Source organism: Oncorhynchus clarkii, chromosome 6 (genome assembly GCF_045791955.1).
Source record: "Oncorhynchus clarkii lewisi isolate Uvic-CL-2024 chromosome 6, UVic_Ocla_1.0, whole genome shotgun sequence".
NCBI lineage: Eukaryota > Metazoa > Chordata > Actinopteri > Salmoniformes > Salmonidae > Oncorhynchus > Oncorhynchus clarkii.
In genome coordinates this window covers 56,747,986-56,771,360 of record NC_092152.1, presented here as the reverse complement: position 1 = coordinate 56,771,360, position 23,375 = coordinate 56,747,986, and positions in this window count along the sequence as shown.

Sequence of the window (23,375 nt, the reverse complement as noted above, 5' to 3'; positions counted from 1 at the left end):
CATGGAAAGTAAGGGGAAGAAGAATTCTTTATATTCAGGACAGGAAGGACAGAGTCTTATGTTATGGTACACAAGGAGCTGCATGGGACTATTTCAGAGTAAGGGAGCAATAGAGCCAGCTGCTGCATGTGGATACCTTGATGTAACACTAATCACAGTCAGCCACTGGGGTTTCCCCCGAAACAGTTACACAAGCCATGGCCAGGCCAAAAGGTTGCCTTTCAAATTCAATGCAAAAACATGCAAATCTATGAAAATAACTTTCTTTGGAAACTAGCCTGCGGGGATTGTGTTTCGTAATCAAAGAACTCTCTAACTGTTGTTTTCTCTGTCAATGATGCGTCTGACTTTCTAGGTCAAGAGCACAATTTTTTTTTCTGTTAAAGAAAGAAATGTAATGCCTTTCTGGAAAGTAGCTGATCTGCATGGGGGTTTACTTTCAATAGCATTCCTCTAGTATACCTATAATAAACACTCAAATCTTAGAAACGTAACCTATTTAACTAGGCGAGTTAGTGAAGAACAAATTCTTATTTACAATGTCGGCCTACACCGGCCGAACCTGGACGACGCTGGACGATGCTGGCACTGTATAGATTTCTATTGGAATACCCAAGGGTATTGTAAAGGTAAAGATGTCTTTTACATAAATAGCATGGATTTTTTTTTTTTTTTTTAAATGGTTAGGGTTTTCCTATAATGTCTCTACAAATGGTTTCAATGTCTAAACAATAATTACTTGCAAGGGAGGTTTGGAATCTGGAGAGCGCGCTTTAATCACAGTTCTCACAGGGCAATTTGTTTTTTATGCCATGACTATAGGGGTGCGGTGCGGTGTGATCGGTTCTAGCGATATTTGGTTGCGCCTGCGTCAGTTTTGCTTCGTGCACCCTGGAATGTAAGCAGAAGCGGTGCTGGCACACCCACCCTGCACCATGTCACCATAAGTCATAGTGATAGAGGCCCTATCGATCTGCCAGGGGTTAACCACGGACGGCCAAGATACACACACACACACACACACACTCATCCCTGTAGACCACTCCACCCTTATCACCCCATGGTTGGGTTCACAGCTCTCCACAGCTAACAGCTGGTTTGGCCTGTCTACACCCCTGGTGTAGGAGGCACATATCTCACTGCTTTATAATTTACTATTGAGGCTTTTCTACTTATATCCATAGTTAGCAGTTGAAGGGGTTTCCTATATAAATATTTAGAGAGAAGTCATGATGACCTGAAATTGCAAGGCCACCTCCACGATCAGATCCCTAGAGCATAGTATGTACACCCGGGCTTTACTGCTGATTCTAGATCAGCTTAAACCTACTGTACCGGTCCATGCATTTACAGTGTCATCTTTGAAAAAAGGTTGCGCGCTTACCTAGCGTCACCTGGTGTAGAAGATCCCCTCACCTGCTGGATCATGTTGAGAGGAAGGGGTGGAGGGTGGGAACATGCGGGAACATGAAGAGACGGAACATAAAAAGCTGTTTACACTCCGCTCAAAGCAGGCAGGAGAATATACGTCCATGCTTATAAATTAAAGCTTTATTTATTTGGAGACAAATCTCAGAGCACCTATGATAATACTAACACATCCGACACCCATCAATTAGGATGATTTAGAACACCAAGACCCTGACCGGCCTTCTAGGCAGGTAGCACCACCAATATGAAAACGTTGACAACTTTTCGATGTAGCTCAAGCTGCATATTCAAGTGCAAGCAAGTGTCATTTGAACTCTCAATATGTTCTGATCAGATTCAGCATGATGCGTCATAGCACTCCATGTCTGAGCCATTGCTTTTTACTGGTCCTCGGGAAGCAATTGGTCTAACGGCAAAGTTCTCTGGAACACCAGGCGGACTGGGTTGTCTTTACCAGTCTCCCCCGTACCCACCTCCTCTGTCTCTGCCGCCTGTTTCCAAGGCGTGCCACCCACGGAGTAGCCTGCCTGGCTGTGACTGGGATGCCAGTGGGGCGAGGCCTGGGATGCCGTGAAGACCTATTAAGTGGGACTGCGCCCTGCTCCTGGGAGCAGCTGGATCCACACTGGCCCCGTCCTGTCCTGCCTGCCTGGCTCCATCTGATAAGAGGAGTAGAGCCCGCCTGGGTTGTTCTGACTGGGAGAGGGAACACTAGAGAGCCGTGATGAGGGAGGAGTGCACTGCATACCACATCTGGGAGGGAGGAGAGAGAGAGGGACACAGAGGACGTGAGAAGGTGAACGAGAGGAAGAGAATGAAAGGGAAAGACACGGAGACAGATAAGTAGCATTGAGATGGCTAGGATTTCTCAAGATCAGCTGCAAACTCCCAAGGTCAACCTTTTTCTCATCTGGGTCCGTCTCCGGCCCTAAACAACACCCCGTGACAGGACAATACTGGACAGAGCGAAGGAAGGAAGGGAACGAAGGAGAGCCATGAACCCAGTGAACCGCTTCCTCGCAGGCCAGTCAGTGGGGTTATAAGCGGATATCTGCACAGTGTCCCTCCCTGTGGAGGAGCGGGACGGCTGGGCCTTTGATGGACCCCACCATGGCTCCCAATTACATGTAATGGTGAATAATTGCCCCAGGAGGCTGAGGTCTGAGGGCTTCGCTGTGGTCCAGCAGCAGCAGTAGGACAGGAGCTCTGGGGCCATGTTGTGCGGTAGACCTCTGTATGTACGCGATTGGGGAAGGCTGCAATTATGATTGTGATACAGCCATTAACATGTCCAGCGGTCTTTCTGAGGGCCGAAGAAAGGAAAACAAAGGGAGGGGCTGGAAGCTGGGGGCAGGACACTGATTAAGTGCTCTGTGCTCGTTCGCTTAACGCGTCCATGTGTCTTCAGAGCTGCAAAGGGAAGAGCTCTCTCGCCCTTTTTTTCTCTCTCTCTCTCTGTCTCTAACACTCTGTGCCACCCATGCCGACAGCTGCCCACTTGGCAAGTCCCCTGTCATGCGGTAATGAGTGGTGGGAGAGAGAGAGGGCGGGGACGGGGGGGCGGGGACGGGGACGGGGCTGGGGGGGGGCCACGTTTTGTTTTTGAGCGGGGATGAGTGTGAGCTGAGTCCAGCTGGCTCTTCCTAGTCTAACAGGCCGAGCTTTGTGAGGCCAGACAGCTGCATAGAGAGAGGCCGTGTGGGGTTTTCTGTATGTACCAATGTGTGTACATTTGTGTTTGTGTATTTGTGTGTATGTGTGTGCATGTACAGTGCGTGCTGTATTTGTGTCTTTAATCGTGCTTGTATGCGTGCGTTATTGTGGGAACTCCAAGTGTGTGTATGCGTCAGAATGTCACATGTGATTGTCAACTTCCTGGCTCGTGTTTACCTGATACAGGTAAAGTCACTGTTTGTTTTCAATGCGAGCTTACGTTGTAATTTTTTTTACATTTTAGTAATTTAGCAGACGCTTATCCAGAGCGACTTATAGTTAGTGCATTCAGCTAGGTGGGACAACCACATCTCTCAGTTATAGTACATACATTTACCTCAATAAAGTAGCAATCGGCAAAGTCAGTGCTATTAGGGGGAAAAAGTCATGTGCGAGTGTTAGTTCACGGAAAGGCGGGTTTTTTTTGTGTCGAGGGGATTATGTAAGATACTCTTTGAAGAGGGAGGGTGTCAGATGTTTTCGGAAGATGGGCAGGGACCCTGCTGTCCTAGCTTCAGGGGGAAGCTGGTTCCACAATTGGGGTGCCAGGACAGAGACTAGGCTGAGCGAGAGCTGACCTTTGCCCTCCCATAGGGGTGGGAGGGCTAACACGGAACCCAAACCGGCTGCGCACGTGCACCATCATGCGCCATCGTGCATAAATGTGTTTTGTCCCCTTACACCAAACACGATCATGACACGCAGTAAATATATATATATTTATATCAATATAAAAACAAACTCTGAACTAGGTCAAAAAATATTAAACATTTATGGCAATTTAGCTAGTTAGTTTGCTGTTGCTAGCTAATTTGTCCTGGGATATAAACATTGAGTTGTTATTTTACCTGAAATGCACAAGGTCCTCTACTTTGACAATTAATCCACACATAAAAGGATCAACCGAATCGTTTCTAGTCATCTCTCCTCCTTTCAGGATTTTCCATCTTTGAACCAATATGGTGATTGGCATCTAAACTTTCATGGTATTACTACACCGACCGGCAACACAGTTGTCTTTCAATCACCCATGTGGGTATAACCAATGAGGAGATGGCACGTGGGTACCTGCTTCTATAAACCAATGAGGAGATGGGAGAGGCAGGACTTGCAGCGCGATCTGCGTCAGAAATAGAATGTACTTCTATTTTAGCCCTTGGCAACGCAGACGCTCGTTGGCACGCGCGAGCAGTGTGGGTGCAATAATTGAATAACATAGATTACTACATTTATTTTGCGACACGAGTGGTGTGGTCAGCCTATAAGAGTGCAGAGGCGGCAGAACAAAGTACTCGGATTGGGGTGTAGGGGTGTAGGGTTGACATGAGAGAACTTGGGAAGATTAAACACCAGGTGGGCTGCAGCATTGTGGATAAGTTGCAGGGGTTTGATGGCACAAGCGGGGAACCCAGCCAACAGCGAGTTGCATTACTCCAGACGGGTGATGACAAGTGCCTGGATTAGGACCTGTGCCACCTTCTGTTTGAGGTAGGGTCCTACTCTGCAGATGTTGTAGAGAATGTACCTGGAGGAGCGCGTCACTGCTTTGATGTTTGCAGAGAATGACAGGGTCCAGGGTCACGCCAAAGTTCTTTGCACTCTGGGAGGGGGACAACGTGAAGTTGTCAACAGTGATTGAGAGGTCTTGGAGGGGGCAGGCCTTCACTGGGAGGAAGAGCAGCTCTGTCTTGTCAAGGTTGAGCTGGAGGTGGTGGGCCGACATCTAAGCTGAGATATCTGCCAGGCACGCAGAGATGCATGCAACACCCACCTGGGTGTTAGAAGGGGGAGGGAGAAAAATAATTGAGTGTGATAGGAGTGATAGGAGGAGAGACCATGTGAGTATATGACGGAGCCGAGTGACTTGGTGTATAGAGAGAAGAGAAGAGAGCCTAGATTCATGCCCTGGGGGACACCACCTGTGACAGTACATGGTACAGACACAGAGCCTGTCCACATCCCCTCGTAGGAGCGGCCTGGCAGGTAGGATGCAATCCAATAGTGTGCAGAGCCTGAGACGCACAGAGGGTGGAGAGGAAGATCTGACGGTCGAAGGCAGCGGATAGATCTAGGAGAATAAGAACAGATGAGAGATAGTCAGCTGTGGCAGTGCGGAGAGCCTCCGTGACACAAAGGAGAGCAGTCTCGGTTGAGTAACCCGTCTTGAAGCCTGACTGGTTAGAGTCAAGAAGATCTTTCTGAGAGAGATAGCGAGAGAGTTGGCCGGAGAGAGCACTCTCAAGTGTTTTGGAAAGAAAAGAAAGAAGGGATGAGAGTAGTTTGTTTTTCTGTAGTTTCTGACGTCAGACAGAGTGTTGGTTTCTTGAGGAGGGGAGCGACTCTGGCCATTTTATGTCAGAGGAGGAATGGGAGAAGGTCTCCAGAGATGGTCTGGAGAAGGGAGGAAGGTATGGGGTCGAGCGGGCATGTTGTCGGGCGCTGGTCAAAAGTAGTGCATTAACAGGGTGCCTTTCAGGACGTAGACATGCAGTGTTCTCAGTAGTGAGTGCCTTGCCTTGGCCTTGCCACTCTGTATGCTCAACTCCCTAATGCTGGAGCCTGGTTGGAGGAGCCACCAGTGCCTTGCCCTTTGCCTGTTTCACTCACTATCAGCCTCCATGCCTGCTCCTTGTCTTTTTTGCCAGCTGCAAAAAACACACACCACAAATTTGACTTCATGGAGGAGAGATCAGATCTGCACTTCACCCTAGAGGAGAGCTTAATTGACTGATTGTTGTGAAGGCAATCAGCTTTGATGTGTCAATCATTTCACATCTATAAACAATGAGTGACCGGAGGTTGTTATGGAATGTCTGTCATAAAGAAAAATGCTGTAAACCTCTAAAGGTCCCCGACCTACTGCTGAGTAATGTCATAAACAACGTCTTCCTATGCATGCAATGAATGACGATCGTTAAAAGAGGAGTGTTTGTGCAGATTTAGTCTGACGACCTGTACACAACCGCAGAGAAGAAGATGCTTTCGATGTGTTGTCCAGGTTCTCCACATGGACATCTCAAGGAAGCCAATTGCGTGTTCGTTTTGGGATTTATTTTGTGTATGATGTACTGTGCCACGCAGCAAGCCTAACAAGCAAGCCTATACTGATCTGCATGTCTATATTCCTCTCACTCTTATTTTTGGCTGAATACAAATAAAACATACTTTTTTTAAACCTGGACTTGTTCTCCCATTTTAAAAAAACAACACTTTTTTTAATTGAACCTTCAGTCCCTGACAATCTGCCAAGCACGACATTTGTCTAGGTACATTTCCATCCGAGCCCCCCTGGAAATCCCCTCCATCGCTACAGAGCTGACTGATTACCTTCTATTGGTTATGTAAATCACTCCCACTGGTTACGCTCCTCCTTTTCTGCGGTGAGGCATCCAGGGCCTGCAAAAAGGGATCATGACTGTTTACAAAAGGCCGTCATTTTGAATCAATCCCATTATATTGCACTTAAAGGTTTGCCGCCTTGTGTTTGTTCCTGTCTGGTGGCCATTTTAATCCCGTTCATGAGCTTCAATAAAAACATCTGTTTGTCATCTATGAATGCATTTAACTGCATCATAACATGGCGATAAGAGGAATAGGCCATACGCTGTTTTCCTCCCAATTGTAGATAGATACACATTTTCAAAAGGCCCTAAGAAGGCTCTGTGCGAATAGTTCTAATACCTTGAGTGCTTCACCGATAAGTCATCATTTGCTATGCGTTTTCACAGGCCATAGTAAATACCTCACTTGCAGAGACAGGCTCTCATCCCTGATGATAAAGTAGAAAATAGATGGCCATCTTGCCCCAGATTTCGGGAGAACTTGTCCTATAAATATCAGAGAGACCCTGATAAACATTGATGTTGGAGGCTCTAAAACATAACTCAGGGGGGTTACTACATTTCTGGTGTCATCCAATAAACAATATATGTGGAGCATCCCTCAGACGTTTGTATGATTCACAAGCAACTATCTTATGTTTTGCCCGGACGATAGAGTGAAGACTTACAGGAATTTCACACGCAGTACTTGCCAAGTGTGATCTAGTAGAGACTGCGATCATAAAGAACCACGTGATTCTTTTATGTGAAGTGCATAGAAAGCGTTAAAGTCAACCTCCTGTTCAAACAAAATGAACTTTTATTCATTTCTAAAGTACGGTTCAGACAGATGTCTTAGCTGAGACATAACAAAACCACAATACAGATGTCAAAACAATAACTTAAAACGCTGTCTGAAACTTTAGAATATCTCTCTCTACAAAGATAGAAAGCAGGACAATACAGAATCATTAAAACAGCCATGGAGTTTGATACCGTGACCAATTCAAAGCCACACTGGGAGGGGGGGGGGGGTAATGTAAGTTTGTAAATGATCAGGGACCTGGTGTTTTGGCGCAATCCTGGACAAAAGGAGAGAGGTGCTGTAGCGAGGCCCATTTGAGCCCCGGTCCGGCAGCCAGCAGCAGTGGCAGCGTGGCCCAGCATTAAGAAGCACTTGTGATTGATAGCTGCGATTGTGGCTCACGCCTCGGCACACCGCTCCATCGGGATATTCATTCCTACTTCCTAGGGCCTTTGTGTTCCCGAGTTGAGGAAGGAGGGGAGGGGGCCAGTGGGGGCGAGGGGCACCCGACCCGGAACATTGGCATGGCGCGGAGCCCCCCAGAAGAGTGGCTCTACCATCTGCCGCAGTAATTCACCACCCGCATGCCAGAGCAGCCACGCGGCCTCTTACGCAACGTGCCAGCGCCCCCCCCCCCCCCCCCCGCACAATGTGCAGAGACAAATAACACAAGCCGGATTGGAATTTTTAAAAGAGGGTCTTTTTCTTTCCCGGGAGCCAGCAGTGCAGCGAGATCACCCCATTCAACACGTTTGTTTGTACTGCACCCCCACTAGCTAAACCCCCTTACAGCCGATGTGAGGTGATACCAATAAGAGAGACTTCAGTCCTCCTCTCCCTTAAAAACTTTCTCAATAGCACAGTTCCCTTTCAGAGCCCGAGCCAAGACAACGTTCTCTTAATCTAGTTGGTTCGTTTATCAATGAATTGTATTATTTTTTTGTCAGCCACTCTGTGAACGTTTCAGATGATGCACTGGTTCTTTACAGCCTGCTTATCCCTAGATTTACTTAAAGAAACATATTCTACAGTGCTGTGATTCACCACCGAAGCGTAGAATGAGATACCACACCACATTCGCTTTGGTATTTTACTGCCATATTTCCACTACTGCTCTCTCTCCATTATTCATTTTCCAAGGATCCAAAAGGATGTAGCATAGACAGGAAGAGCTGGAGGTATCCTAACTTGTGTTTGGAGAGTAATGGTACCGATAGGTGAGTCTCTTTGACAAAGAAGAGGGGTGCTAAGCATTCGCGTTGCAATGTGTATCAAACTAAATGTTTCCCCCGGTTTCACATCAAAGCAGTCAATCATAGAACAAAATCAATCATTGTTTTCAACTTGTGGAAATATACAAATATCATTTTTTCCCCCCTTATCCTGGCACCCTGGGTTTTGATTGATGACCCTGAGGCATCTACTTTTTCCCCCGGCCTTTCATAGTGACTTTCTATCTGCGTTTAAGGCACGACGTGGACACGCCACAGACGCGTTGTCTTTGTTTGCTATCCATATTATTGTCCCTAAGTTAGAAAATTAAAAACTCGGTATGCTAATCTAAAGCGGTGTAACGCTAATGCTGTTCAATATCTAGTTAGCCCTGCGGTTGACCTCTATTGGGCGGGTTCACTGGCCATTAAAGCCATTGCCATTAAAGCCAGTTTCAGCCCCTGATCATGGACAATCAGTAATTGGATCTCCTCAGCCAATCCAAGCCCTGGTTATTTACCCTCACTGGTGCATGGTGATGGGACCCAGACATGTGACAGGAAGCTAAGGGGAACCACATGTGCCGCCCTGCCCTAGTCCACTCGGCAAGGTCGGGGTCACTCAAGGCCTCCCCTTCCAAACTCGGGACCAAAATTACCTCAGGAACGCCAGAGAACAACCTTGGTGATGTTTGGCAGTTGTTAAGTCCAAAGTCCACCGTCATTCTCTGGCCTCATATACTGTAGCAAGAGGACGGTCGTCTTGAAATGGCAGAGTTAAACAATAACCTTTCGTGCTTTGTGCATCAAATGTAGCAATATAGCAATTCAAGCCTAAGAGTCATCTGTTCAGAAAGTATATTGTCCCTACGGTACAGTACTTGCGAAACATGCACGGTAAAGACAAAAGAGTGTCAATCTTTAGGCTATTGGTTTTTGTTGATTAATAAGTAATAAAAACTATCTGATTTCTGTGCTTTGATCTTTGCTGTTGTTATCTGACACAAATACACACTGGAGGAAGACTCCCTGTTAAATATACTCCGACATATGTAGGAGGCAGGGGTCATTGGTGTGCTAAGCATGCGGGGTTCAACTCCGTGCACGACCTTTGTCAATTCTCTCCTGCGTTGTTCAGCGATGTAGTGCTGAAGAGACGCACCCTTCTCTCTGTGTAGCTACACGATCCCTCTCAGCACGGAACTATGTGTTCACATGACTCCTCATACCAAAGCATACCAACGCAAGTCCCATCAACTCTCTCCACATTTTCCCCTTAAGTAAAGTGTGTGGGTGTGCGTGTGCGTGTTTGTGTGCCTGCTTGTGTGTGTGCCTGCGCGCGCGCGCGTGTGTGTGTGTCTGAGACGGGCATCGAGTCTGCAATTAAAAATACAGAGATAATTCTTCACACTGTCATACATACTAAAACATACCACACACCTCCATTGGAAAGACAGTAAGAATACGCCGAAACAGAAATCAAACATACTTCTGATTTGTAGACGTGCATACTTCATGCATAGATCACTCTTTCACGTGTCAAACTATCTGCCATACAGGCCTTTTCAATAGAAGGTTCTGATGGATGAATAGAGCTTCCTGTTGCGTAGAGGGCACATTTTCAGGCTAAGTCAGGCCCTCTCAGACTTGATCCCTCTCAGTCAGAGGACCTTTGCTCCCTGGTCTGCCGTGTCAGTCAACAGTAGCGCCTGATGAACTAGACGCAGTGTCAGGACTCAGGACCTTCAGTTACGTATGTAGGTCACAGGTTTGTCTGTCTGTCTGGCTCTGGGTGGCCCCGATAACCTTCTGTAGCTTAGACAAAGCACAGCCTTGCCACCGAGTTCCTTATTCTCAACAAACAGACATTATTTCCTAATCTAAATGTCTCCTTTTGTGTGGTCCTAAAGAGGTGTCAAGAGTGACAGTGGGCAATCTCCATCTGTCTTGTTTTGGTTTTTGTCTGCGCCCCGAGAATCGGAAGGATGTGCTTTTGGGACTGCCATCATGGGGGCTCCACAAAGAGAAGGTATTTAGCAGAACTTGTGGCCCTGCAGCTCCTGGGGAATCAGCGGTGCCCATCAGTGGAGGCCCTCATGGGAGCGCTGGTGCGGAGCGGCCAGGGCGGCTGCGCTGGTCTGCTGTTCCACCATGGGAGGGATGTGTAGAGCTCAGCTTATGGCTTCTGTCAGTGGGTTCACAACACAGACAGGAGAATCATAGCCGGGTGATGAAATGTAGATTATGCTGGCTTTAGCTTGGTACAGGATGTCATATAGGCTGCTGTGAGACCATTTTACCCTCTTTTACATATCCCTTTCAGGATGGCAACGAGTCAGAGCCTAAAAGGTTGTAACTGCTCTGCTATAAATTGTGTTGATATTGGGCCACTTCCTGCTCATTTAATTACAAGGTGATAATAAACTGTACAGTACCTGAAATGTGTATGTGTGTGTGTGTGTGTGTGTGTGTGTGTGTGTGTGTGTGTGTGTGTGTGTGTGTGTATATGTGTGTGTGTGTGTATTGTCATGAATCAGGAAACAGCTCTATGAAAATGAAGGTTGGAGCCAGGTGTGACTTGGACAAATATTACCATTCCAACTGACATCCTTATTTACTTCCTATCCAGTTAATATTTACATATTTATTAGCATATTTTTGTGAGAGTGTAAAGAACAGGTAAAAAAATATATATTTCAAAAATTATTTCAACAGAAATTGTTCATAGCATTGCATATGATATATTTCTGACAAAAGGCAACATTCAATTGGCTCACCTTTCACAATAAACCTCCAAACACCAAGAACACAAAACACATTGAAGAACACATTTGGTCAGATCGGTTCTGCCTTGGCAGCAGCTAATGGGGATCCAGAATAAATACAAATGCACGGTATAAGAAAGCTATGTGTTTGTACTGTCATTGAGGGAGAAGTAGCACTGCTTTCAGCAAGACTCATATTTTCCATTATAAAGTACAATAATAAAAAGGTAAGAAATCCTGTAGGACTGGGCCAGGGGGCCTCTCTCTCTCTCTCTCTCTCTGTGTGGGTCTTAACAAGCCCCTAAACAACACAGAGGCATGAGGCATGTGGAGGCCCTTAAAATGCTTCATAAGCTGAGCCCATTAGCTCTCTGTGTTACTTTCCTCATTTTATGGAGAAGTTTCTGCAGGTAGGGCAAAGTCTGGAACTAGCCCTTTTTGATTCAGTGTTTGGGTTATTGTCACCAGCACCAGTCGCTAAGAATAGAATGTTATAACAAGTCTATACCTGGTGATGGTGGGTGAGTATGACAAAATTAGGCAGGGATTCAGAGAATAGGAGTGGAGAACAGCTCTGTTAAACTAACATGAATCTGTTATGGGACATGATTTTGGGTAAGGATAAATATCTGACTTTTAATCCAACAGACAGGCGTACTGGACGTTAATGGAGTTATAATGGTCTATAACATAACTCTGCGATCACGCTTCATGAAAGTTATTCAAATGGACGATTAATAGCCACCCTAATGGTCCCCACATGTGAGCCAATCCCTTTTCATTTTAAACTGTCCAGTACATCACTGGGACCTATATACTAGGTGGTGTCAGAGGAAGGCCCAAAAAATTGTCAAAGACTCCAGTCATCCAAGTCATATACTGTTCTCTCTGCTACCGCACGGCAAGCAGTACCGGAGACTAGGTCCAAAAGGCTCCTGAACACCTTCTACCCCCAAGCCATAAGACTGCTGAACAATGAATGAAATGGCCACCCGAGTCAATGTACCCCCGCACATTGACTCGGTACCGGTACCCCCTGTATATAGCCTCGTTATTTTATTGTGTTACTTTTTATTTTATTTTTTACTTTAGTCTATTTAGTAAATCTTTTCTTAACTCTATTTCTTAAACTGCATTGTTGGTTAAGGGCTTGTAAGTAAGCCTTTCACTGTAAGGTGAAACACCTGTTGTATTTTGCTTTGATTTGCCTCCAACTTAATGACTTACTATAACTTATTATCCTCCAACGAAGGCTCTCACCCCCTTTCTTCCTGACATTAACATTGGCACAGACATCAAACACTATGACAGCCCTCGTCTGGCCCTGATAGATATAGGTTGAATGGAAAAGTTAATTCATTCCCATCCACCAATGCGCTATCTACGCATTTTGGCAAAGCTGTACTGTTGCTACTCGTCCCAAATTGCATTGTCAGTTCTAAATGGTTCCTAAATCGAGTGTCGGCTCTATGTTGCTAGTTGGGTCATGTGTGGAGAATTCGGAGGAGTTTTCACAAGTTCCATTCCCGATTCGGCTGCATGTAAATACAGCTTTAAACCTCCAGCCAATCAAATTGTACTTCCCTTTCTCATGTAGTGTCATTTATTACTGCATCGAGGTGCTAGCAGTAAACATGTAACAATCCTGGTGTGGCGATTGACACCTTCGGGCACTTTCAGACGACAAATGTCGCACGCTAGAGTGTGGCCAGAGCTAACTGTGGTACTTGTCAAGAACCTGTGGACATTTAGGACTTAGGTAAGAGAAGATTCTGCATCCTCCATAAACACAGGTCAATTGACAAGCACGCTGGCCTCTGGCCACATTGCTTCCGCTAAGAGGTCCCCGTCTTCCTATTTCGCATGGGGGAGGGCAGCCTTTGAGGATGAAGGCTGCGCGTGCTAGTTTGGAGGGAAGGAAGGGGTGTTAAATATAGCTATTCCCATTGTCTGTGAGCCCTTGTGGAAGGCAGGAAGGAAGAACCTCCTGGACAACAAATGGAGGACCAGTCCTATACCCGTTCCTGACCATCCTCCTCAGCTCGGTGATAATGACTAGGCCAGTGGACCTAGGGGGTGCAGCTCTTAGCACAATGTAACGGATGTGAGCCACCTAGCCAGGCCCAGTCCCCATCGTATGATAGGGACTGCTTAGACAGTCATTGTATTGTATGCTAATATTGTACCGCATGTTGTTCCAGACTTATTTGTGTTAATCTTCACGCTCGTTGGGCACTGCAATAAAGGGCCGCAAATGACTTCCTCACAGCCGTCAGGACAGAAACGTTTCATTGTGATTGGGCCTCTGAGGACAGACAGAATAGTAGACTTTCCTTTTCTGATGTTTTCATTGGCTATGAAGAACATAAGCAGTGGTAGTGGAAGATTATTGGTTGTGTGTGGAATCAGCACACGCTATGAGCTCATTTACACTGTCCTGGCTAAATCCGTTCCTGTAAAAGGCAGTGCAGGCAACTTTTTCATCGTAGTCCAGATCAGTGTGTTTCATTGTAGTTTTTTCTTTAGCACTAATGTTTACCGGCCTCAGTCTGTAGCCGAATTGGCGTGTAATAGTCAAAAGAACTGAAAAGTTCTGCCTCGTTCTTTATTCTGAAGCACCTTTTCTTTCTCTTGTTCGATTGTCTATTTTCTTGTTCGTATTTTTAAAACATTCGCATCAAACAAGTGCACACGTTAAACTACACAACATTAAAGCACTTACTTTACCTAAATCAGAAGTTGTTTTCACACAAATACCCTGTCTTACTGTATGATTTCACATGAAAACCAAAATATATTTCACATTCATACAATAAAAACACATATTTTTTTTAACTAGGAAAGTCAGTTAAGAACAAATTATTATTTTCAATGACGGCCTAGGAAGAGTGGGTTAAGTGCCTGTTCAGTGGCGGGGCGATGGACCTTGTCGGCTCAGGGACTTGAACTTGCAACCTTTCGGTTACTAGTCTAATGCTCTAACCACTAGGCTACCCTGCTACCCCATATGAAGACAAAAATAACTGAATGTTTTTCTATATATCGCTACCAATATAGAAAACTGACAGCAATACATTCAGCTATAAGATAGTAGCACCGCTGTAAAATCGTCTCACTCTCATGCACCTGCACTGTCTGCACTAAAAGTCCACGCTCCACAGCGCCATCTATTGGCCTGGTGGACTACTAATGCTAAAGTGTCGAATATACACTTCAGATTAATTAAGACAAGTACATAAACAAATTGGTTTAATAATAATAATAATAATAATAATAATAATAATAATAAAGGGATCTCTGTTTTTAGTGACTTTGTTTTCAACCCATTTTCAACCCGACACACTTGATTCAGCTAATCAACATCACCAAGTCTTTGATTAGAATCAGGTGTTTGATGCTACAGCAAACATAAAAATGTGCGCCCCTTTGGGTCCCCAGGCCCAGGGTTGAGAAAAATTATGTATGAAGCAATATTTTTCATTGAAAATGCTCACAATCTGGCCAAAACGTCAATGTCTTATCGGCAGATTCAATAGCCTTGGTTTCTCAAATGACTGCCTCGTCTGGTTCACCAACTACTTCTCAGACATATTTCAGTGTGTCAAATCGGAGAGCCTGTTGTCCAGACCTCTGGCAGTCTCTACGGGGGTGCCACAGGGTTTAATTCTTGGGCCGACTCTTTTCTTTGTATATATCTCAATGATGTCGCTCTTGCTGCTGGTGATTCTCTGATCCACCTCTACGCAAACGACACCATTCTGTATACATCTGGCCCTTCTTTGGACACTGTGTTAACAAACCTCCAAATGAGCTTCAATGCCATACAACACTCCTTCTGTGGCCTCCAACTGCTTTTAAATGCTTGTAAAACTAAATGCATGCGGGCAGCACTGCACGCACCCGCCCGCCCGACTAGCATCACTACTCTGGACGGTTCTGACTTAGAATATGTGGACAACTACCAATACCTAGGTGTCTGGTTAGACTGTAAACTCTCCTTCCAGACTCACATTAAGTATCTCCAGTCCAAAATCAAATCTAGAATCGGCTTCCTATTTTGCAACAAAGCCTCCTTCACTCATGCTGCCAAACATACCCTCGTAAAACTGACTATCCTACCGATCCTTGACTTTGGCGATGTAATTTACAAAATAGCCTCCAACACTCTACTCAGCAAAGTAGTAGTCTATCACAGTGCCATCCGTTTTGTCATCAAAGCCCCATATACTATCAACCACTGCGAACTGTATGCTCTCGTTTGCTGGCCCTCGCTACATATTCGTCGCCAAACCCACTGGCTCCAGGTCATCTATAAGTCTTTGCTAGGTAAAGCCCCTCCTTATTTCAGCTCACTGGTCACCATAGCAACACCCACCCGTAGCATGCTCTCCAGCAGGTATATTTCACTGGTCATCCCCAAAGCCAGCACCTAATTTGGCCGCCTTTCCTTCCAGTTCTCTGCTGCCAATGACTGGAACGAATTGCAAAAATCACTGAAGCTGGAGACTGATATCTCCCTCACTAACTTTAAGCTAACTTTAAGCATCAGCTGTCAGAGCAGATTACCGATCACTGCACCTGTACACAACCCATCTGTAAATAGCCCACCCAACTACCTCATCCCCAAATTGTTATTTTTTTTCTCTCTTTTGCACCCCAGTATCTCTTGCACATCATCATCTGCACATCTAAACTGACCATCCTACCGATCCTCGACTTCGGCGATGTCATTTACAAAAGAGTCTCCAATACCCTACTCAATAAATTAGATGCAGTCTATCACAGTGCCATCCGTTTTGTCACCAAAGCCCCATATACTACACACCACTGCAACCTGTACGCTCTCGTTGGCTGGCCCTCGCTTCATACTCGTCGCCAAACCCACTGGCTCCAGGTCATCTACAAGACCCTGCTAGGTAAAGTCCCCCCTTATCTCAGCTCGCTGGTCATCATAGCAGCACCCACCTGTAGCACGAGCTCCAGCAGGTATATCTCTCTGGTCACCCCAAAAACCAATTCTTCCTTTGGCCGCCTCTCCTTCCAGAGAACTGCAAGGAGAGGCGGCCAAAGGAAGAATTGGTTTTTGGGGTGACCAGAGAGATATACCTGCTGGAGCTCGTGCTACAGGTGGGTGCTGCTATGACTGCCAATGACTGGAATGAACCACAAAAATCTCTGAAACTGGAAACACTTATCTCCCTCACTAGCTTTAAGCACCAGCTGTCAGAGCAGCTCACAGATTACGGCACCTGTACATAGCCCATCTATAATTTAGCCCAAACAACTACCTCTTCCCCTACTGTATTTATTTATTTTGCTCCTTTGCACCCAATTATTTTTAGTTCTATTTTGCACATTCTTCCACTGCAAATCTACAATTCCAGTGTTTTACTTGCTATATTGTATTTACTTTGCCACCATGGCCTTTTTTGCCTTTACCTCCCTTATCTCACCTCATTTGCTAACATCGTATATAGACTTATTTTTTCTACTGTATTATTGACTGTATGTTTGTTTTACTCCATGTGTCACTCTGTGTTGTTGTATGTGTCGAACTGCTTTGCTTTATCTTGGCCAGGTCGCAATTGTAAATGAGAACTTGTTCTCAACTTGCCTACCTGGTTAAATAAAGGTGAAATAAACAAATAAATAAACATCTATCACTCCAGTGTTAATGATAAATTGTAATTATTTCGCCACTGTGGCCTATTTATTGCCTTACCTCCCTAATCTTACTACATTTGCACACACTGTATATTGATTTTTCTACTGTGTTATTGACTGTATGTTTGTTTACCCCATGTGTAACTCTGTTGTTGTTTTTTGTCGCACTGCTTTGCTTTATCTTGAGCATGTCGCAGTTGTGAATGAGGACTTGTTCTCAACTGGTCTACCTGGTTAAATAAAGGTGGGATACAAAAATACAAAAACGTGACAAAAAAGTAAGGAGACCAGGTAGTGACATTTCTATTTAACTGCTGCTCCCATGTTTCCTATCTGAGCCTGGCCTTCTGGAGGTCAGCCAATGGAAACCAGGACTGGTTTTCCCGATAACTTTACTTTGAAACCTTGACACGAGATCTAGTCAACTGTGACACACTATCTGTCGTTGTCTGTGTGAACATGAAACAAATCACATGGACTTATGTTATACAGTCGTCTTTATCACATAACCCATTTCCTCTCTCTCTTCCTGTCCACCCACTATGTAAATCTAAGAAAACTCAAGCCATTGAGCCTATCTGAGTAAACGTTAAAGATAGTGAATGATAAATGACGAAGTGAAAATGAATGGGTCCGACAATTTAATATTTGTGAAAATTAAGGCCTCCATTGACCATACGCCTGCACGCACACACAAACACAGAGAGAGAGAGAGAGAGAGAGAGAGACCCCTCGTCTCCCCACCCACCCACCCACCAACCCAACCCCCTCGGCCACAATAATCTCAATGGGACAAGTTTATTCTGCATGTGGCCTATTACCAATGCACGTTTCTGTGAAGCCCTGGGACAATGTGTGTCAACACATGAAAGTAATGCCTGGGCCTGCCAGAACAGTGGGGCTGGGGGGCTGAGGGGTGCGCTGCAGGTTTGCCCCCTCTGGAAGGGCGCTTGCACTTGAACTGTCTCCATTCATGGGAGGGGGAAGCCCTTCTTTCATGTGTCCCCTGGCAGGGCGGCCGGGGCTGGCCTTTAATTCTGCTGACCCCTCTGTGATGTCCGACATTGTCGCCTAATCCTCTTTCTCTTCCTTCCACCGCTGCACCCCAGTCAGAGGGGTTGACTTCTTTCTCGCTCCCAGAGTCCCCTTCTCCTATCCCTTCTGTCTCTCTCTCTCTACCCCCCAAATCGTTAAGCCCTGTCCCTCCTCTCCCTGTCTCTGCTACCCCTCTCCCCCTCTGTCCTCTGCATTTACACCCCCCAACATTCCACGGGTCTTCCTGCCCCCCCCCCCCCCCTCCCAGTGTGTCCCTCAGGGTTTTAGAAGGTGGGGGATTAGGACTGTGGCCTTGCGATTGTTTGAGGGGTGGAATTTCAGAGAGGTTTTGTGGTGGGGAGGCAGACAGTGGATAGCGCCAGGGGTTGATGGTCACAACAGGAGGACATGAAGGGAGAAATGGGAGAAACTACTGGTTTAGACAAGTGTTGTAAGAATCCTGAAGGCAACTGGCCGACAAAACGATGCTTCTATCAGGCTGCTACTGTGTGATATTGCATTGCACTTCATAGATTTAGAAAAATATGTGTTTGTACATTCTAGAGAGTTATCCTTTCATGACGGACCATCTGATAACTGATATTCTGCAGCTGTTCATGGATTTCCTTTTGACACATTCTCCCGTTTGACAAGAACTTCCATGGAAGTAACTCATTTGCCCCAGACCATGACTTGTAAATTAGAAGCCATAGCCTGTGTTGTTCTACCATGACTTTGCAAATTGCTCGAATTACTCACCATATTAGGGGTCAACTGACTGACACTTTGGAATTGCATCTCTGTATCAAAATCACTGGTGTATTTTAACTACCCTTGAATAACCACAAGGCTTCATGCCCTTGTGACACATGCTGACTTACTGTCTGTGATTCTCCATGCCCGGGTGACACACTGATGGTTTATGAGGGTTGGCACCAGGGTTCTGTTACTGAGTTGCCAGCAGTTTACTTGTCACTGGCAGAATATTGTTGTTTTTTGTTGTTGTTTTTTTTACACAGAAGGGATTATGACACAAGGAAATGTCGGAGTCACTTCTCATAACCTGAAATGCAGTGGTCAGTGTAATATCAAGACGTGGCACATTGGAATTGAACAAAATAGTCCTCATTTTGAAATAGTTCAAACATCAAGCACAGGAATTGAAACGGATGGAAAATAAGTGCTGTCACCCTCTGAAAGTGACTTTCTTCAGGCATTGTGTGTCCTCTCTTTCCCTCTTTGTCTCTGTCTATATCTCATTTTCTCCCTCTCTCTTGTCCACAACTGCCTGTTTCTGCTTGAGTAACTATCAGTGGCCAATGGACCACATGCATTCTTGATCATCCACACACATCTGCCCTCCTCTACTCACCCCTCACGCACGCACACACACGCACACACACACACAAGATCTCCCTTTCATGTGTTGGGGCCCTGGAGTACAAGCTGAGAGAAGGGGGGGGGGGGTCCCCTGCTTGAGTGTGGGACCAGCAGCTGTGCCTAGAGAGGCCTTCCATGAACTCTCGATCAGTGATGTCACGAATGGGGCCCTCAGAAACACTTGGGCCACAGGGGCCACCTAGAAACCCTGTCATCTCGCCTCTTTCTCTGAATACAGCACTCTACAACACACTAGTGCCTAAATCGTGTTAAGAATTCAAGAAAACCTATGCCATGCCACTAAGCTTAGCTGTGGTTAAAGTAAATTATAGTGAATGATAAATGACGAGGTGAAAGTGAATGATAGTCAGACAATGAATTACAGCTACAGGATCCACCAAGAGACCCTGCCATCTCTCTGATTACAGCTACAGGCTCCACCAAGAGACCCTGCCATCTCTCTGATTACAGCTACAGGCTCCACCAAGAGACCCTGCCATCTCTCTGATTACAGCTACATGCTCCACCAAGAGACCCTGCCATCTCTCTGATTACAGCTACAGGCACCACCAAGAGACCCTGCCATCTCTCTGATTACAGCTACAGGCTCCACCAAGAGACCCTGCCATCTCTCTGATTACAGCACTCTGGAATGCATGCTTCTCAAGTGTCCACTTTCCAACAACCTTCACCGGCAGCTGTTACCAAGGCAGACTTCATACTGGTATCCTGGTCTCCCCAGCCCAGCAAGATGTCTCTCTGTCATCTCTGCTTCAGGAGGACAACCACAACGTATTCGGCTGGATATTCTGAAAACTCCTGTGATTTGTGTTTTACATTGTGTAATCGCCTACTGCTTGGACCGGACCCAGCAGCAACAGACAGAGACAGACAGGAGCAGACGGACAGTGTGCGGATGTTGTCACTGATTTACACACGACAGCTGAACAGAGGACAGCACATGAAAGGAAAGGAGAGGCCCTCTGGATCCCAGGGACACAGCAGCAGCGGTCTCAACTCCACCAGCTGTGCAGCTCTGTGGAGGGAAAAAGGGGAGAAGAGTGTATGGATCACGTCTATGTCGCTCCCTGCAGATTTCCCCACAGGCAGCTCAGGGATTCGAACCGGCAACCCTCCTGTTACCGCTGTATATTCATTGAGGCTACCCGCTGCGCCCTAAGTACTCCAACGTGGGATGGATTCTTCCATTCCTCTTCTGTCTTTCTCAAGGCAGTGAGCTGCTTACACTGAGGTTGTCGGGCCTGCTGGACAGGAGACTCTTGTAGTAAAGCAGATCAATCTGTCTGGAATTTAAAAAAAAAAAAAAACACGTGACCAATAAATGTTTCATAGCTTCGATTGGTCTATGGTCTTGTTTCCCCACTCTCTGTTAAAAGCTTTTGTAGGTGTCCCAATAAAAGGGGACGACTGGGGGAGTGTTTTGGCAAAGGTCTTCGGCCTTACTGGAAATGGCCTGAGTGCTAACAAAGCAATGACATTGCCATCTGCAATTTGAACAGTCCTTGCGGAAAACATCTCCCTCGGAGAATAATTACGTTACATGATGTCTGAAAAGTCTATGAGTGAAGATGAATGTGACTTTAGACTCTGTGTCATTTCTGAGACCTTACTGCGCTTTCTGTTGCCATGCAACAAAGGCTGGTGGGAATCTGGGCTGGGCAGAGGATCAGTCCACTCTGGCTTAGAGGAGACAGAGTCCTTTTTTCAGCCCTGCCTGTGAAAGCCCATGTGACTGAAGTCAATTGTTGCGGCTAGTTTAGCATATCCAGTGGTTGGTTGTGGTCCATAGTAATGGGAGAGGTTTGGATTTGCTACACCTTACAAGCTAATTGCATCCTTTCTGTACAAATTGAATTGTAATTGAGTGAGTGTGTCTTTGTATGCATGAGTGAGTGTGTCTTTGTATGCGTGCAATATTTCTCTCTCTCTCTCTCAAATACGCGTGCAGACCTCTTTTATGACAGCACATACCAATGGAATCATTATATATTGAGAGAATGTTTTTTTCTTTGGGGTCAAGTCCAATACTTTGACAACAGAAATCTATTAGACACAGCCTCTGAGATTCCCCTGGATGGAAATACAAGAGCTATAGCCATCCTGTCCTGCCCATTGGGGCTGGAGGTGGGGAGGGAGAGGGAGTCCAGCAGCATTTCAGATGCAGCAGTAAATCAAATTCCCCCACATTTCCCCTTTTCCACGGATTTCCCGCACCCAGGTCAGAAGCACACAGACAATCAACTCATTTCCAGCCACCACGGGGAAACAGACGGGGAGGGGAAGTATTCTGATCTTACTTTCACTGCAAAGGAAGTGCCAGGCTGCAGGCAGGCAAGCCGGCAATACAACCACAGATCAGAGCAGGCTGCTGGCACAGGGCCAGGGCCCAGGGAGCTCCATGCTGGACGCATGGGATTGACGTATGGAATGGATGATACCAAGGAGGCCTTTGTTTGGGCCCAATGGGGGAAGGGGGAGGCAGGGGCATTCCTGTCTGAGATTACAGGGGCATGGTGCCTTCCCGGGGGCCAGGCCTCTGTGGGAGAACAGCTAGGGGCAGGGTCCACCGTCAGACTCCTCAGTATTTGGGAACAGTGACCCTTTACTGAGAAGGTCATGAGGGGACGCAAGCCATGGAATTTCACCACACACTCATCTCTCTCTCTCTCTTTCTGCAAGTGTGTGTGTGTGAGCGTGCTTGCGTGAGTGCGTGGTGTGAACCAGTGAGTGGTCCCTCAAAATGAATGACAATATCCCCCCATTCAGTTGGATCAGCAGGCTGGGTGACAGCAGTTGAGGTTATCAATGGAAGACAGAGCAAAGGAGCAACCCCCTACTCAGCATCCCACCACTGCAGGGTGCCTGAGCGGGTCAAGAGAGTCGATTGAAAAAAGTACCACTGAAACAGCTTTGGGATTCTCACCACAGACCCTGAACCTAGGGGTTAACGCTCCATTAACACTTTCCAAGCAAATGGACATAATCAATCTTGATCAATATGTAATATTTCCATCGGGAAAACCTTACATTTACTGTGTCACGTTCCAACGCTTGTGTTGACTGGCGTACACTACCTTGCAAATAAGACCTGCGGTATTTCAGTGGATACCTCGTTGGATCTCCGAAGGGCGACACAAGGCTGCTATTTCCTCTGTCCGTGGGCTAATCAAGGAACGGTGGAAAGTGCTTTCTCCTTCCCTTTTTTGTGTGAGAGGAATTTACAAGTCTTTTTTTCCTTTGTAAATCGCACACTTTCTTCCACTTTTACCACTGAGGGGAAGGGGGTGGGAAGCAGAGAGAAAAAAAATCTGTTTTGTCATTTAAAGTGGTAGTAGTGTTTTCATCAGCAGGCAGCGACTGGACAGGTTGGTCTTTGCCATGTTTTGCCACCCTTCAGCAGCTGGGTTAAATTTCGGACATCATATATATGAACAATAGGCCTACTAAATATCCCCAAAGAAAAAAATAGCTTCAAGCTGGACTTCAAGATCACCAATAAGTTTGAGGGGTTATATTTATGTTATGACACGAAAGAGAAAAGTGCCATTTCAAAAGTCCAGCAACTTCCTGCTTGGCGTTGGTGACACGTTGCATTTGATGACCTTTGCACCCCCGTCCGCATTACTTCCCCAGACAAAAGATCATCTCAGTAACATACATATTTCCCCACGTACAAGGCCCGAAATTGGAAACTTCCTCTAGCAGGCTGAGACTCTTTTTGGATGTCACGAAAGGCCAATGTGGGAGGTGAGGAAGGAGGGAGGCCATTCACCCTTCTGCTGCTTCGGCCTGAGAGGTCTGTGAGCAGCTCCAAGCCCCAAGCCTCTGTTTATCACTCTGGTTTCATTGAGTGAATCCAGTCTTTTGGTGGTTTGTATTCATTTGAGTAGTGATATGTACATTTTCAAGAGTTGTTTTCTTGATTATTGCAATGTACACTCTCCGGCAGGTTTTCTAAGTATACTACAACATTGCTTGGGTTGGGAATGCCAAGAGCCCTCCATCAGTGAATGCTAATGTGAGCCTGACA